Here is a 6,000-nt window from a genome sequence, read left to right as displayed (position 1 = left end):
AAGTAGGCTTGAGGGTCAGTGTGAACACTGCACACAAGTCTAGTCTATTTTTTGTTTAATATACAGCATAAGTTAAATTACTGTTCGCCGTGTGCAACAAACTGAACCTTTTAAAATTACCAAAAAGCAGAAATGCTTATACAGGTCTCATTCAGACACAGGCAGCTGGACCTGGAATTTAAAACTCTCAGTCTACTGGATCCACATCACAAACCTTTCCCAGAGGAATATGCACAAGCTTGAAAGGTTTACAGCTATATATTTCATTCCAAAGTTTCATCTAATCTCATGGCTTCTTTAAAAATTCTGCCTACTTTGTGTGATTTTTTTCTGTTGCTATGCATGTTAGCAAATTCCACCATCTTTTCCGCAGCATTTTGTGCAACTTTTCATTGGTTTGTGTGACAATTATTTGAAAAACTACAGAGGTGAGAAGCACGTTTACATTTTTCTGAACCCAATGTAGATCCAAAATTAACTTGTTTCACTTTCAGTAGAAATTATTTCCATTGCATAGTTTAAATAGCATCCAGATACCAATGAGTAATCAGATAGAATAACCACTTGGTAGCCAAAAAAAGATTTAAATATGTTAACATTAAAGAGAGCCTCCACAATCCATTCATATATCTTCTATAGTATATTATGTTGCTTCCAATGCCTGGTTAGCTGTATTCATATATGACTAGGTGTAATAGAGATACATCTCCATGTTTTCTTACAAAAAATGGGTATACAGTAAATGGAAAATTTCGAAAAAGATTTTGATAAAAATGGTGAAAATAGTGTGGAAAAGTTCATGAAAACTGGGTCAATTTTGAACCAGGTAAAATGGACATACCTTAGAAATTTCAGTAAACTGTTTTCCCATTTTCCCATGTCTATGTGGATGTGTTCCAGGCTGAGGCAGTCTGGGATAGCTTCCCAGAGCTTCTTAGAATACTCTGATGCAAACCTGGCGAGACAATACGGTAGGTGTGGATATTCAAACCCACTTGACACGCAGTCATGGCACGAATGAAGCTGCATACTCAACCATGTTTCTTAACTGAGTGTGTCATGAATAAGGTTGAACAAACAAACAAGGCTGGACCTGTAGCGTAGGTGTGACCCTAATGAACACCAACACTGAACAATATTATTTACAACTGGACACTACTTCTACTCGCGATGAGCGCACTTAGGTGCCTCTGATATCCACAGAACCCCCACTCAGCAGCTGCCTAAGCCTGTAGGCACCTAAACCTTGTAGATATTAAAATCCCCTAAATTTCAGGTAGCTGTGCATATGCCCAGCTGCTAAGTCCTGAGACCACTGACCAGCTCAGCTCCTATCTCACGCCTAAGCCCAGAAGGGATTCATAAACTAGGTTTCCCCCCTCCCCTGTCTTGCCTGCAGGGCACAATCCAGTAGGCCTGCTCTAAGCACATGTAACCCCCCACAAGAGACAAGACGATGACACAAGTGTGAAATCACTGTTCCACATGAGGCAGAGAAGGGACTTGAATCTAGGGCTTCTACAGTGTGAGCGAATACTCCAACCATGGAGCTAATGGATAAAAGACTGACCTGATTTAGGTACTTAACTCCAGGAGAGGGGTCATGGTTGTGAATCCTGAATGGAGACAGGTGCCTAAGTTCCTTGGAGTGGCAGGGCTTTGGCCACACTCATCTCCTCAGCATTTCCTACTGGGTAGCATAAGCAGCTCTCTGCTCACCTTGCAGACTTCTGTGAATCCCTTCTTAGGTGCCTATCACCCTGCATTGTGTGGAGACCCTGGACACCTAACTCAGAGTGGTGAATTCCATTAGGTGGCCTGGCACCTCAAAGTTAGGCACTGCAACACCTAAATCCTTGAGAATCAAGCCCTTATTTATTGCATCAGCCTTGTAAGTGCTGCCTCTTTCCCCTTTTCTAGTACAGACATTGATGCTCAACACACCAAATGTTTGAAAGCACCTACATTCATAATAGATCTGACTGCACCTCAGAGTAAAATGATTATTGATTATCTTATTGATAATTCTACTCTACCATATACCCTGAAATGTGTGTTAACTTTTTATGCAAAACAAGCTTGTATTTACTTTTGATGCTCTGAGTAAGTTTCCCAGACCCGAAGAGGAGCTCAGTGTAAGCACAAAAGGTTGTCTCTCTCACCAACAGAAGTTGGTCCAATAAAAGATATGACCTCACTTACCTTGTCTCTCTAATATCCCGGCACAGACACTGCTACAAAACATTGCATACACATAGCTCAGTCATACTATGTTCACCACTACAACTGGCAAACACCTGAGTGTCCGGGCAACAAAATGGCAGATGACATTAATGGTTGAGAAATGCAAAGTAATGCACACTGGAAAACATAATCCCAACTATACATATAAAATGATGGGGTCTAAATTAGCTGTTACCACTCAAGAAAAAGACCTTAGAGTCATCGTGAATAATTCTTTGAAAACATCCACTCAATGTGCAGCAGAAGTCAAAAAAGTGAACACAGTGTTGGGAATCATTAGGAAAGGGATAGATAACAAGACAGAAAATATCATATTGCCTGTATATAAATCCATGGTATGCCCACATCTTGAATGCTGTATGTAGATGTGGTTGCCCCATCTCAAAAAAGATATATTGGAATTGGAAAAGGTTCAGAAAAGGGAAAAAAATGAATAGGGTTATGAAACAGCTTCCATATGAGAAGAGATTAATAAGTCGGGGACTTTTCAGCTTGGAAAAGAAATGACTAAGGGGGGATATGTAAGAGTTCTATAAAATCACGACTGGTGTTGAGAAAGTAAATAAGGAAGTATTATTTACTCCTTCTCATAACATATGAACTAGAGGTCACCAAATGAAATTAATAGGCAGCAGGTTTAAAACAAACAAAAGGAAGTATTTTTTTCACACAATGCACAGTCAACCTGTGGAACTCCTTGCCAGAGAATGTTGTGAAGGCCAAGACTATAACAGGGTTCAAAAAAGAACTAGGTAAGTCGCTATTAGCCAGGATGGGCAGGGATGCAAAACCATGCTCTGAACCTCTGTTTGCCACAAGCTGGGAATGGGAGACAGGGAATGGATCACTTCATGATTATCTGTTCTGTTCATTTCCTCTGAAGCACCTGGGATTGGCCACTGTCAGAAGACAAGATACTGGGCTAGATGGACCACTGGTCTGACCCAGGATGGCCGTTCCTAGGAGTCTTATTTAATATCAAAACTAACACTGGTGATTTGGAAACTCCATTTTTCCATCTCTTAACAAAATACTCCTGTCATGCAGGTGCTAATTTGCAATTTCCATTGCAGTATTTTTCATTGTTTTCCTGTCACCGTTCAAGCACAGGTTTTGAGTTATTATGGTTTCATTCAAATCCAGTGGTATCACATGACTTTTAAAGTCTATGACTGACTTAACTGAACTCCTATGGCTAATTAGTCTGTTAGTCGTTACTTCAATGAGACATGTCATAAACCGGCAATATATGTTTCAGTATGAGAGCTGAAGTCTACAGACAGACTACCCTAGAAGAACATATAACAAAGAAAATAATAGATTCCACTCCTGGAAAAACAGAATTCTAATTGCCCTGCATTATTGGTTCCAAGAAAATAGCACACCCCCTAAACATCTCCTATACTTTGAATCATGGGGCTCTTCCTAATAAACCTTAACTTGTGAGAGGGGCGTGTTATAACCATGATGGATAGTAATATCTAGACATCTGAATTATATATTGTATTACACTTCTCAACTTCTGCCTAATTTTGTTATGAATAAATTGTGCTCATTTTCCCTGAGTAGACAGATCACCAGCATGGTCAAATTGTAGTAAACACTAGAATTATGGCACTACCAGCCCACCCAACTAAATATTAGTGTGTGTTTAAGCAACCCTAAGACAGCACACTTGTCCCTCCCCAACCTGTTCTGATTAAAAGTAGGAAAAACTTGTTCAAGGGACTATGTATAGTGGCAGGTTATCTGTACACAGGGACATCTGAACCACTTTTCCACCACTAAGGTTTGATGCTTTCTGAGGCTCCTGTCCCAGAAAACCTACAGAGCAGGGTCTCTGACATTTTAAGAGAGCTAGACAATTTTCAGCTTATGCTCCCACAGAGCTCTGTGGATCCAGATTAATGTTCACCACCAGCTCTAATTTGGCCTGAGGATGTGTCAACATACTGCACTTCCTGCTGGGAAGGGGTAGTAAAATGATATGGTGGAATTTCCAAAAGTGCTCATCATTGGCCTAACTCTGTTCCCAGGAAGAATAAATAACCATTTTGAAAAATGTGACAAATTTTCTTGCACTAAATTTAGCAGCGTCAGTCTCTTGTCTGTTCTCCACTAGCTGTGAGGGAAAAAAGTGCACTTACAGAGCATTATTAAACTGACCACAAAAGTGCAGACCCAGTGATAAATGAAACATATCAAAGCCAGGCAGAGGAAACAGAATACCTTCAAAAGAGACTCCCTTTTTTGGAGAGGGTAAATCATACAGTGCTTCACCCTATCCAACAGAAAAATGAGCAACTACAGTAAGATGCAATCATTGGGTCAATTCTCTTCTCAAACATTTATCTGAAGACACAATTTGGCCATAAATGTAGCTATTAGAGGATAGAGCTATCCATAGACAATAGAAGTTGAAGTAAGGGGGACTTATTCTCTTTTCATTACTCAGGTTTCACAAAACTGTAATTCCATTGATGTAAATGAAACTATTCTTGATTTACACTGTTGTGAGAAGATAACGTGCTGCTTACCTGGGATGCTGCAGACCACGAGGACTACTAATTTGCATCCCCAGTAAAATTATTTTGAAACCATTTCCTCTCCCAGCAATTTGCTTTGGAAGTTGATCTATTAGAGATGGCCAAAAAATTTTGGCGAATAATTTATTTACCAAAAAATGCACCTTCACTCAACCTGCAACTATTTGTGAATTCATGTTGAGTTTACCGATACTTTTCGCATAACTGAAAATCAAAATGGTTGCATAATGTGGTAGTGCCCTCTTTATAACAGTGGTGAAAGCACTCAACTGTGATGTAGAAGGTCTTGGTGCAATTCCCCTCTGCCTACTCAGGAGAAGAGATTTGAACTTGGATCTCTCCCTTATAGGAGATGCCCATAGCCACTGAGTTAAGTGATGTTCTGGTACAGGGCTCTCTCAGCCTTTCATATTGAAGCTGTTCCACTTCCTATCACTAATTAATAGTCATTGAACCAGGGACTTGAGTCTCTAACCTATCAGGAGAGTACCCTAACACCTGGGCTATCGAGTCATTCTCACTCTCTTTTCCTGGCTCAGTCACCACTCACAGCAACAATTCGTAGTCACTCTTCCTCCCTCCCCCATTCTGTGAATCTCATCCTCCTTTGCTTCTGCTGAAATGACCAAAATTAAAAACAAAACAAAATATTTCATTTGACCTGCCTCAAAATGTTTTCCAATTTTTCAATTCACCAAAAGTTTTGAAAAAAAAATTGTTTTAGTTTGACCGTTCCCCCCCCCACACACACAATTTTTGATAATTGCCAGCCAACCAAAAAGCCATTATTTGCCTAGCTCTATATCTAATATACCTCCAAGGTGGAAGGACATTCACCCCATACAAGGTGTCTGCCATAAAAACTAATTGGCGGCCATAAATCATCTTGGTATCATGAATAAAATAAGCTTTTATTTAACTTCATAAAGTTGAACCTGTGTTTGCAAGTTTGCTAAGGCAGAAGAGATTTAATGCTAGGCTTTAAGTTGTAAGGATTCTGTTGGATATTTAACATTACATGATACATGACAAGCCTGAAACAACCCAGACTGATCTAATCTGATTACTCCAAGGTTAAAATTTATTCCTGCAGAGGATTAACATCTGCTTCTAATCATAAGGAGATATTCTGATCAGAACGTGCTGATTATCACTTTCAAGGAGAAGAAAGAGCTAGGTTTGTTTTAGGCAAATCTGTTAATTATAGTGC

General features: G+C 39.7%; 1 long non-coding RNA gene across 1 annotated transcript in view; it reads right to left on the bottom strand.

The window, feature by feature from the left end:
* Positions 1-841: 841 nt before the first annotated feature.
* Positions 842-6,000, bottom strand: part of LOC122465205 — a 320,257-nt gene continuing 315,098 nt past the window's right edge. Inside the window, exon 3 of the long non-coding RNA XR_006289873.1 lies at positions 842-955. This is a non-coding gene — a long non-coding RNA (uncharacterized LOC122465205). The remainder of the gene's footprint in view (positions 956-6,000) is intronic.

Source organism: Chelonia mydas, chromosome 3, assembly GCF_015237465.2.
Source record: "Chelonia mydas isolate rCheMyd1 chromosome 3, rCheMyd1.pri.v2, whole genome shotgun sequence".
Taxonomy (NCBI): Eukaryota; Metazoa; Chordata; order Testudines; family Cheloniidae; genus Chelonia; species Chelonia mydas.
The sequence above is the reverse complement of the archived record's forward strand: the minus strand, read 5'-3'. Positions and strand labels throughout refer to the sequence as shown.